Genomic DNA, 12,597 nt, shown 5'->3' with positions numbered 1-12,597 from the left:
TTTCAATTATTAACGCACAGTGAGCATTTAACGATGCCTAGAATAGGGTGTCTCCCGCCAAGTATGAGGGCCTGGTGAGAGATTTCGCCTGATATCATGCAGCCCACATAACACAACAGTCATTGGTTTCCTTCTTCTTGGCAATACTCGACCGCACTGTGCAGGGGCAATGAAGGTGCTGCTGTAGCGTTTTCTATGGAAATATAACCTGTAAATGGCTCACCCAAAGTTTCATATTTGCTCACATGAACCGGCTATGAAAACAACATTTTCGCACGGACGACGAGCTGTGCATAAGCGTAGAGAATTGGCGGAAAACAGAGGAAGGGGCCTACTGTGACGTAGATATTGGAAAGTTGGTACAACGCTACGAAAAATGTGTAAGTCTGAGAGGCGACTATGTAGTGAAATAGCTGGAAGGTGTAGTTAATTGTTGCAAAATAAAACATTTTTGATTTTCAGAGTGGTTCCCATTTTGCGAGCTCGTGGTAGTGCGGTAGCGTTCTCGCTTCCCACGCCCAGGTTCCCGGGTTCGATTCCCGGCGGGGTCAGGGATTTTCTCTGCCTCGTGATGACTGGGTGTTGTGTGATGTCCTTAGGTTAGTTAGGTTTAAGTGGTTCTGAGTTCTAGGGGACTGATGACCATAGCTGTTAAGTCCCATAGTGCTCAGAGCCACTTGAACCCATTTCGCGACCGATCGCACCTTATTTTACGAACAGCATCTTTTCCGAAACTTTTATGGCCTATCTGTATTGCAGTGAAGCTGACTTTTGTTTTACACAGCTCTGAAAATATTCTGAGACGCCAGTGCGACTGTGAAAGTAGTGTTGTTTATCGCCAAGTAGCACCTAACAGCAATTCTGTGCTGAAGGCGAGAGCATGTACGAAGGATAGACATGGATTCATTCGTGCACTGAGAGCAACTGAGATATAAATGTCCTGACCGCAGAAAGAACCTAAAAGAATGAAAGCTCTATGACCATACTGAAACTTGGAGGCACAAACTTCGGTTGACCGATCTGTAAGTAAGTAATCGAAGACTAGTTGTCGTCGTCTTGTTGTGGTGGTTTTAAGTCAGAGCAGTGGTTTGATGCACCTCTGCATGCTAGTCTAGCCTTTGTAAATCTCATTTTATAGATATTGCAAGCTATAACTACATCCATTTCACTCTCATTACAACAGTAAACATTTGGTATTCCCTTACAATTTCCTCCTTCCCTCCCTCCATTATCAATTTAAATATTTCTTGAGGCCTTAAGATATGTCCTATAACTGAACCATTTCCTTAGTCAAGTTCTGCTATAGATGTGTTACACCCCATTTATTTTAGAAGATATGCTCAAGAAAGACAAACGTACGTTTGTATTTCGAGAAAGCTTTCGACAATATTTGCTGGAACTCGCTCTTTGAAATTCTGAAGCTAGCATGGGTATAACAAATGGAGCAAACGTTATTGACAGCTTGTTCAGAAACCAGACCACGGTTAGAAGAGTCGAACAACATTAAAGGGAAGCGGTGGTTGAGACGGGAATGAGACAGGTTTGTAACCTATCCCTGATATTGTTCACTCTGTATACTGAGCAATCAGTAAAAGAAACCATTGACAAATTGGGAGAGAAAATGAAAATTCAGGCACAAGAAGTGAAAATTTTGAGGTTGACTGATGACATTGTAACTCTGTCACATGCAGCAAAGCACTTCGAACAGTAGTTTTATGGAGTGGATAGAGTATCGAAAAGAAGTTATAAGATGAGCATCATCAAAAGTAAAACGAAGGTAATGCAGTGCAGTCCTATTAAATCAGGTGATGCCAAGTGAATTACAGTAGGATTGAGACACTAGAGTAGTAGATGCGTTTTGCTATTAGGCAGCAAAATAACTGGTGATGGCTGAAACAGAGAGGTCATAAAATGCAGATTAGCTGTAGCAAGCAAAACATTTCTGAAAAAGAGGAGAATGTTCACCCTGAATAGAGAGGATATGTTAAACCGAATATAGATTTAAATGCTAGGAACCTTTTCTGTAGGCGTTTATTTGGAGCGCAGCATTTTGTGGGTGTGAAAGCTGGACCATAGAAAGCAAAACGAAAAGAGAACAGAAGCATTTGAAATGTGGTGCTGCAGAGGAATGGTGAAGGCCAGATGGGCAGATCGAGTAAATAATGAAGAGGTAATGGATCATAGCTGGGGAGACAATAAATGTATGGCACAACTGCATTAAAACAAGGGATCAGTTCAAGAAACACATCCTGAGACATCAAAGAATAATAGTTTAGCTAATGGAGTGCAGTGTGGGGGATAAAAACTGTAGAGGGAGACCAAGACTTCTCCGGGAAAGATGAAATTTGCGTTTCTTCAGTTAAATAAAGGCAATCAAGAACTTCCCTGTCACTCGAATGTATCTTTCCTCCACTCATACGAAGGGCGTTGATGAGAAATGTAACAAACTTTTTTCTGAAAACAGGTTGTTTTATTCAGGATTCCAAAACACCATATTATTCCCCACTCTTATGACTAATACAAGTCCATTTTTCAACCCTTTCATTGCACGCGACGCCACCTTACTGGGAGCGCGCATGGCACCACTCTACTGGTCGATGTCGGAGCCAACGTCTTACTGCATCAATAACCTCCCCATCGTCCACGTACTGCTTCCGGTCAAGTGCATCCTTCACTGGGCCAAACATATGGAAGTTGGAAGGACCGAGATGCGGGCTATGGGGTGGATCAGGAAGGCCTCTCGACCCCAGAGTGAACATTTGTTTCTGGCAACGTCTCCGAGGCTGTGGCTAAGCGCTGTCTCAGCAATACCCTTTCTTCCAGGAGTGCCAGTCTTGCAATGTTCACAAGAGAGCTTCTGTGTAGTTTGGAAGGCAGGAGACGAGGTACTGTCGGGAGCGAAGCTGGGAGGACGGCTCGTGAGTCGTGCTTGGGTAGCTCAGTCGGAAGAACTCTTGCCTGAGAAAGACAAAGGTCCCGAATTCGAGTATCGGTCGGCACACAATTTTACTCTGCCTGAGTCTAAGTGTACTGAAGTTTTGTGAGCTCCTCCCGGGTGTACAGACTTGTGTAAGGCCTTACTTTTCTTGAAGTATTAGATTCGTTTGCATTTCAGTAGCGACGAACACGCGTTAGTCGTTTCTTCAAGTTCCTGAGGGTAACATAAGACATTTCAGAGTTGATCCCTGCCCCATGAGGAAGGACATCAAGCAAAATAACCCCTACAGAGTCCCAGAAGACCGTCGCCATAACTTTAAGGGTTGAAGATGCGGCTTTGAACTTCGGAGGAGGAGAGGTGGTGTGGCGCAACTCCATCGATTGCCGTCCTGTTTCCGGTTCGAAGCGATGATGAACCCATGTTTCATCGCCTTTGACGATGTTCATCAACAAAAACTGTCACGATCAGCCTTGTAACGCGCAAGCAGTTCCGCACAAGTTTATCTCGTTCCTCTTTATGGCCTTCCGTTAGGCGGCGAGGAACTAGCTAGCATACACCTTTGAGTACCACAACTGGTGGATGAGTTTGTCAGCACTACCAACAGAGCCATCCAGCTGCGCAGCGAAGTGTTCGATTGTGATCTGTCAATCATCTCGAATAAGTTCCAACATTGCAGGAGTCTCAGCTGTGGCCGGCCGACCGGCACGCTAGAGATCGGACAGGTTTGCACGACCTTGTTGCAATGATGACAGCCCCCTCGCCCAACGACTCAACTTCCTCTTGTTCGCTGCCAGTCTCCATTCTGCAAGCGCCTATGAATATCTGCTGTTCTCTGGTTTTCCGCCAAAAGAAACTCAGTGACAGCTCTCTACCTGGAACGCACCTCCGTTACAAACGTCGTTCTGAAGGCTACGTATAACGCCGCCACCTATCGGGCCTTCATGTAACTATCGGGATTGAATCGGGAATCATGATGTCTTACAACAAATTCTGCATTTTTTCAGCCGAAATTGGCTGAGAAAAAAATGTGTTGCACAGTTAATGAACCTCCTTCGTATTTAAACCACTTAGTCAACATTAACCTTCGTTTATAGAGCAAGTACCAACATAACAACCCAATCACGACTCAGTAATGATAGTCTTTACATGGGGCGAAAACAGATTGTAGCACAAAAAAAAAAAAAAAATTGAAATTGTGCCATCTGACGAGACATGCAGGCATAATCTTTTCCGTTTCCTCTTCGTTTGACGTTTCCTCATTGTCTAAGCCTGGCTTAACACACGCTTTCGGTCACAAAAGATGATTGTGTGTACGCCATCTCCCTAAGAGTCATATATTATTGTAGTAGTACAGTCGGAGCACGGACAATCGTTAATGTTACATCTCAGTTTCCAAGCTGACAGGATCGTCTTCATTTAGAGCATGTGAATAAGACAGCAACGAGTGTTCCGTTGGCATTGCAGTTATTGGGAATGGAGCACCAGCCAACCATAACAAGATTACAATCTTCTCAAGAAACCGATCTTTATCGTCGAAAGCATACATAAGTGACAACAAAGAAGATAAAAGCGTCCAAAGAAGTATTTCCTCGAGAAAGTCGTTCCAAGAAGCAATCCGTTTCTCAACAGATCGATCTGGTGCCATGATTACACACTAGTCGTAAATAAAGGTAGAGACACAAAATAATTCTCTGAGCAACTGTAAAAAAGAGATGGTCGTCCAAATGTTTAGCGACGCAGTAAAACCTGAGAAGTTCGCTCTGTTTTAACAGCGAATGAATCAATGATTCATAATCAGAGTTTGCAGTATACGTTGTTCGTCATTTTGTTCCTCGCTCATCTGTTTCAAGCGCAGCTGCCCCATATGGAACACTGGACGCGAGTTTTCGCGCAGTGACGTTGGCATGTACCTGGTAACCCGCAAAAAACTATAAAAGGAAAACAACTACCAACATTAATTTTCCTGTCTGACGTACAACAGTGTTTCGGTAGTGTGTTGCATCGTTTCTCCATATTAACTACAATGTGAAGCTTTTTGTACGAGGGAGGGTTTTTTTCCTTCTTCTTTAACGTCTGACCGACCGCGAAATGAGAATCGCCGGGTAAATCAAAAATGTTTGATTCCCAACATTTAGGTACACCTTCTAGCTACTTCTCTACGCAGTCGGCACTCCGACTGAGGCATTTACCGTAGCATGGCACCCATTTTCCTATACCCTCGTCATAGAAGACTTTCCGCCCATTCTCCAGGCTGGTCTGCAGATGGTTGACTGTGCGAAAATGCAGTCCTCACTGCCAGCATTTTATTTGAGCAAAGAGATGAAAATCAGAGGAGCCGCTATCGAACAGTATGGTGGGTGGTCGAACACTTTCCATCGAAACTGCTGCAGGAGCGTCTTGTTGAAACTGCAGCGTGCGGTCGAGCGTTGTCATGAAGAAGGGCAATTCTTGATGATGACATTCCTCTTCGTTTATTCTGAATTTTCCTTAGTAGAAGATTTTACAAATCTTCTTATCCACTCACTAAACCGCCTTCACGACGAACGTCTGTATGTCTTGCTTCGAAGCTGCTGCACCGTTGCTGCACTTTGGTGTCACGCTTGACAATTAAGTTCTGCAGGCTGCATGAAACCACGCCTTACTCCTCAACATGAAGTCGAAAGAGAGAACGCACTCCACATTTCCCGGGAGACTTTATTTTCCTAGACTTATTTATGTGCTCAATGTGCGCTCAGAACAGAAAAGTGAGACGTGACGCGATCAACGGGAATACTAGACAATGCGCAACATACCTGCTCAAAGCTTCATCGGCTTTTCACTATGGTTTTAATTCGTGACCGATCATATGTTGTGCATTGAAAGGATGTTGCGACTCTGTTGTCGGTCTGGGAACTAGTGGTTTAATTGCGGCCAGCGATGGGTGGAGATTCGTATGCACGCCTGGTGGTTCGAATGCCCAATTACGAGAGAGTGTGACGAGATACGCTGTGTGAACTATTCTACTCCAAAGGCCCTTGAAATAACTGAGAGCCAGTTATGAGCCGATGGCAGCACCCGTTGATCACTGTTTGTAATCCACTAAATTCCTTGGCATTACGTCGTAAACTTAGCTGACTGCGTATTTGGTTGATACTCTACTGCCCTGACGCTAGAGGGAGGAATGGCTTATGTCTACAATGTGGCAGCTGCACAATACATTCGAGATCGTTACATGTTCCAGAAATTATTTGGACGATTCTTTTTTCGAAATGATGTGGAACGTGTCTTTTGGAGATCGAAAGTCGGTTCGAGGCTTATCCGAAGAAAAAGCATTTGATACGCCCAGAATTTCTCGGCAGATAACAGTGCTCGACTCTGTTTAAGCTGTCCCGCACAAAGCGGAAACAGAACGACAATCACAAGGCTTTTTTTATAGACAGTAGTTGGAGCTCCAGTCCTTACACTGCTTTCCGGGACCTTCCCCTCGAGAATTGTAAACACTTGACACTCATACGGGAGACAGTGTTTACAGAGACTGCGTCGTCTTCTGTACCATCCTGGTAATGGCAGTTTTTCCTTTTTCCGGATGCGCCTGTTGGCTGGGCGAAATCAGCTCGCTGTAATTTCATCTGATTTTTACATCACATTGTGAGAAATGTTCTTCATACGACCGGGCTGTGATTTAGGTCATCCTGAATAGATGTGGTAGTTTGGAACAAACAAGTCATTGTTCGGACACGGCAGTGATCAGTTTGTGTTTACATTAAGAAAGCTGGGAGAGCGACACGCGAGTAATATTTTAAATACCACAACTGGCAGTTATTGATTGTGTATTGGAAAACGTATAAGTTTCAAATGTGTAACATTTTGGGTGTGACCTGTAGGTCCAAGAATTATGTTTAATTTGGAAACGTAGGATATAGTCTAGAGCCCTCGCATGCACAGCTCAGTTGTAGGAGAACAGGATAGAAACTTGTATGACCTTGTAGAAGGAAGCGTCTCAGAAACTTGATCCTCGTGACTTCATGCCCGCTGCGTCACTTCACTGGGTAAATATCTTTGATTCGACTGCGAAGTATCTTCAAAGTTCGCGGAAACACTTCGATTTATTAGGTACTATGTGGATTTGCCATCCGGCTGTGATGCCACTTCAAGGGTTTTAACATACCGAGGAAGAACATCCCAGGTTCCGTTTCCTTTAGCGTTTTTTCAAGTAAGAAGTCGTACTTCAGCAGCATTTGGAAATTATCTTAGTTTCAGAACGCGTCCGCTCTCTCTCTCTCTCTCACACACACACACATGTCACGCGCCGAGAGATTGAAATTTTCGTCCGGATCTCGAGGCATCCGTGACGTCGCACGAAATCTCATCAGTCCAGGTACTCTGATGCGCCGCGCAGGAGACAAATTGCGTGACATACTGCTCCACATATTTAATAGAAAACATTTATCACGGAGCACTGCTACACTAACTCCATCCGTACAGGCCTCAGAAGGCCCAACGGTTCCAACCGACCCGCCGTGTCATCCTCAGCCGACTGGCATCATCGGATGCGGACGTGGATGGGCATGGGGTGACCACGCCGCTCTCCTAGCCGTTGTCAGTTTTCGCAACCCCCAGCCGCTACCACTCCATCGAGTACCTCCTCAGTTGGTATCACGAGACTGAGTGCATCCCAGCAGACCGACAGCGAATTACGGCCTGAATGGCACCCATCGTGCCAAACACGCCCGACGGTGCCTAATTTCGGTGATGTGACGGGAAACGATGTGTCCACCGCGGCACGGCCGTTGACGGCGAAGCACTGCTATACATGTGAAATCCAGACCTTATGGCCATTCAGCCTCAGAAACAGAATTCAAACATTGCCATTGGCCGTTTATGCCTGCTACTAAAGGAGTCAGCAAAGATCTGCTTCTGACCACGATTTTCAACTTTATTTCCCAAAGGGTGTTAGCAAACACAGGAAATACTAGGGTAATAATCACCCTTTGAGCGCAGCATGGTCGATCAAGACTACCGCCAATTTAGTCGGACTAAGTGAAGACTGGCCTATTAATCTTCGTCCCCATCACTGAAACAGCCTCTGGCGTTCACAATAGCAACCAGTACAGGCCGACAGGCGCGGCCAGCAAATCATTCACAGTCCACCACCGGGTATATTCGGCGTCAACGTGTAATACCCACAAAAAGACAGAAGGTAGCTGCACTAGCAGTGAAGGGCAAGTAAAGCGTGTCAGGGGACGCGGAAACAGTACAGTCGTGGTCGCAATGTGGAGAAGACGCGATGTATCTGACGTCCAAATGGATTTGCGCAACGACTAACGTCGTGTACTATTCGGTTGCCGCCGTGGTTAAAAGTATACCGTGCATGGTAACAAGGCGCTACCCGATCCCCGAGGCAGCTGCGGTGCAGCATGGACTGTAGATGACAGCGGTGGACGACGACTGCGGAGATGTGTACGGTCGGAAAGACGTGCAACTGTTGAGCTAACTGTTCTCCCAGAGCCGGCCGGTGTGACCGTGTGGCTCTAGGCGCTTCGGTCTGGACCCGCGTGACCGCTACGGTCGCAGGTTCGAATCCCGTCTCGGGCTTGGATGTGTGTGATGTCCTTAGGTTAGTTAGGTTTAAGTAGTTCTAAGCTCTAGGGGACTGATGACCACAGATGTTAAGTCCCATAGTGCTCAGAGCCATTTGAACCATTTGCTCTCCCAGATAAACAAGGGACTAGCACCAAAGTCTCCTCAACGACCGTTCAGCGAACGTTGCTTGTATGAACCTCTACAACAAATGGTTTAAATGGATCTGAGCACTATGGGACTTAACTTCTGAGGTCGTAGCGGTCGCGCGGTTCCGGACTGTAGCGCTTAGAACCGCTCTGCCGCCCCGGTCGGCCCTCTGCAACAGGCGCCGGGTTCATGCACCCATGCCGATTGCTGTTCACCATCGCGGAGGGTTGGAATTTGAACAAAAGTAAAGCAACTGGACATCCACCAAGTGGCGACAGGTGGCCTTTGTCCTTTCAGATGAATCACGTTTTATGCTCCGTCGGCCAGATGCCCGTTTTCATGTACGGCCTATCAACAATCGTCGGAAGGGTCCAGCGCGGTGGAGGGATAATTATGTCTCCGTAGTGCTTTCGTGGCATTTCCTGCGTGATCTCGTCATTCTGGAAGGCGCAGTGGATTAACACAAGTATGTGTTTATCCTTGGGGGCCGTGACCACACCTACATGCAGTTTGTGTTTCCTCGGCTCGTTGGCACCTATCAGCAGGACAATGCAACGTGTCACACAATTTGCAGTGTTGAGCGCTGTCCGAAAAGCACCAGGATGAGTTCAGTGAGTTCTCCTACTCCCCTGGCCACCACATTCCCCGGATTTAAACGAGTCGAGAATCTGCGGGACCGCCTCCATCGGGTTGTTCGTACCACTGATCCTCAGCCGTGAAACCCAGCGGAGCTCGCCACAGCACTGAAGTAGGCATGGCTCTACATACCTGTCGGTACCTTTCAGAACCTCAATGATTCTCGCCCCTCACGTCAACGGAGCAAAAGGTGACTCTTCATGCTTATGATAGTTAATTGCATTAATGTGTTGCCGGCCGGTTCTAGGCGCTGCAGCCAGGAACCGCGCGACCACTACGGTCGCAGGTTCGAATCCTGCCTCAGGCATGGATGTGTGTGAGGTCCTTAGGTTAGTTAGGTTTAAGTACTTCTACACTCCTGGAAATTGAAATAAGAACACCGTGAATTCATTGTCCCAGGAAGGGGAAACTTTATTGACACATTCCTGGGGTCAGATACATCACATGATCACACTGACAGAACCACAGGCACATAGACACAGGCAACAGAGCATGCACAATGTCGGCACTAGTACAGTGTAAATCCACCTTTCGCAGCAATTCAGGCTGCTATTCTCCCTTGGAGACGATCGTAGAGATGCTGGATGTAGTCCTGTGGAACGGCTTGCCATGCCTTTTCCACCTGGCGCCTCAGTTGGACCAGCGTTCGTGCTGGACGTGCAGACTGCGTGAGACGACGCTTCATCCAGTCCCAAACATGCTCAATGGGGGACAGATCCGGAGATCTTGCTGGCCAGGGTAGTTGACTTACACCTTCTAGAGCACGTTGGGTGGCACGGGATACATGCGGACGTGCATTGTCCTGTTGGAACAGCAAGTTCCCTTGCCGGTCTAGGAATGGTAGAACGATGGGTTCGATGACGGTTTGGATGTACCGTGCACTATTCAGTGTCCCCTCGACGATCACCAGAGGTGTACGGCCAGTGTAGGAGATCGCTCCCCACACCATGAGGCCGAGTGTTGGCCCTGTGTGCCTCGGTCGTATGCAGTCCTGATTGTGGCGCTCACCTGCACGGCGCCAAACACGCATACGACCATCATTGGCACCAAGGCAGAAGCGACTCTCATCGCTGAAGACGACACGTCTCCATTCGTCCCTCCATTCACGCCTGTCGCGACACCACTGGAGGCGGGCTGCACGATGTTGGGGCGTGAGCGGAAGACGGCCTAACGGTGTGCGGGACCGTAGCCCAGCTTCATGGAGACGGTTGCGAATGGTCCTCGCCGATACCCCAGGAGCAACAGTGTCCCTAATTTGCTGGGAAGTGGCGGTGCGGTTCCCTACGGCACTGCGCAGGATCCTACGGTCTTGGCGTGCATCCGTGCGTCGCTGCGGTCCGGTCCCAGGTCGACGGGCACGTGCACCTTCCGCCGACCACTGGCGACAACATCGATGTACTGTGGAGACCTCACGCCCCACGTGTTGAGCAATTCGGCGGTACGTCCAACCGGCCTCCCGCCTGCCCACTATACGCCCTCGCTCAAAGTCCGTCAACTGCACATACGGTTCACGTCCACGCTGTCGCAGCAAGCTACCAGTGTTAAAGACTGCGATGGAGCTCCGTATGCCATGGCAAACTGGCTGACACTGACGGCGGCGGTGCAAAAATGCTGCGCAGCTAGCGCCATTCGACGGCCAACACCGCGGTTACTGGTGTGTCCGCTGTGCCGTGCGTGTGATCATTGCTTGTACAGCTCTCTCGCAGTGTCCGGAGCAAGTATGGTGGGTCTGACACATCGGTGTCAATGTGTTCTTTTTTCCATTTCCAGGAGTGTATGTTCTAGGGGACTGATGACCTCAGAAGTTAAGTCCCATAGTACTCGGCGCCATTTGAACCATTACTGTGTTTGAGCCGTGTATATGTTACAAGATCAAATTTCATTTCTTCTAATGTACGCAAAACGAGTGCCTGACATCATGTACGTCGTAAGTTGATGACCATGGAAGTATAATAAGGTGAATTGTCATGACGTAACAATCTTGAAGCCGCCGTCTAGCGTTTTGCGATATCGAGTTTCACATTTAAGAGACTGTCCAATACAGTACGAGAACGTCAGCCGTCTTAACTGCAACCTTTAACCGCAACCATCTAAGGCTGTAGACTAGACGACAGCCCGTACTGCGTTAGAGTAGCAGTTTCCGTCTTTCAGTTCGTAATGTTCTAACGTTTGCAACCCTTTCAGAAGGAAAATTAATGTTCAGGGAAACGAAACAAAAACTTTAAGATTTGCCAATGACATTACAATTCAATGAGAGACAGTAACGAACTTGGAAGAGCAGTTGAGCGAAGTGGATAACGTCTTGAAAAGAGATTATAACATGAACATTAAGAAATGTAAAACAACGGTAATGGAATTTAGCCGAATTAAATCAGGCGTTGCTGGGAGAATTAGATTAGGAAATGAGACACTAAGAGTAGTAAACGAGTTTTCATGTGTGTGGGGTTTGAGATCTTCGGGCGCTAAACAGCGTGGTCATCAGAGTTTTCATGTTTGGGCAGCGTGATAACTAAGGATGGCCGAAGTAAAGAGAATATAAAATTAAGACTGGCAAAAGCAAGAAAAGAGGTGTTTGTGATTTCTAATATAAAATTAAGTGTTATGAAGTCCTTTCTGAAGGTATTTATCTCGAGTATGGCCTGGTACGGAAGTAAAACGTGGACGATATTCAGTTCAGACAAGAAGAGAAGCTTTTGAAATGCGATGCTGCGGAAGAATTCTGAAGTTTAGATGGGTAGATCTGTTAACAAAGGAGAAGGTACTGAATGGAAATAGAGAAGAAAGAAATAGTTCCAAGACTTTTAATTACGTCAGCCGCATTTGAGCATTGAGTTGTATCATTGGTGACGGATGAAAATTTGTGCCAGACTGGGACTCGACCCTGGCTCTCCCGATTTACGCGGTTTGAACTGCATTTGTTCGAATTCTTCCTTTAGGTGGTCCATACGTGTGCCCTATGTACAAGGGCATTCAGGACTCTAGGACGATGACAGCTTGTAAGTAGGCTGTTTAGGTTTTCTTATTGGTAACGCCACATAGCGCTCTGTATGAAAAATCACTGGCTGTGCTGTGTGCAGTCTGTGGCTCGTTTGCATTGTTGTTGGCCATTGTAGTGTTGGGCAGTTGGCTGTTAACAGCGCAGTTGGAGGTGAGGCGCCAGCAGTGGTGGATGTGGGGAGAGAAATGGCGGAGTTTGGAAATTTGTAAGACTGGATGTAATGCACTGCTATATATATTATGACTTTTGATGACTATTAAGGTAAATACATTGTTTGTTCTCTATCAAAATCTTTCATTTGCTAACTGTGCCTATC

Source organism: Schistocerca gregaria, chromosome 3, assembly GCF_023897955.1.
Source record: "Schistocerca gregaria isolate iqSchGreg1 chromosome 3, iqSchGreg1.2, whole genome shotgun sequence".
In the NCBI taxonomy this organism is placed as follows: domain Eukaryota; kingdom Metazoa; phylum Arthropoda; class Insecta; order Orthoptera; family Acrididae; genus Schistocerca; species Schistocerca gregaria.
Note: the sequence above shows the minus strand (reverse complement) of the source record.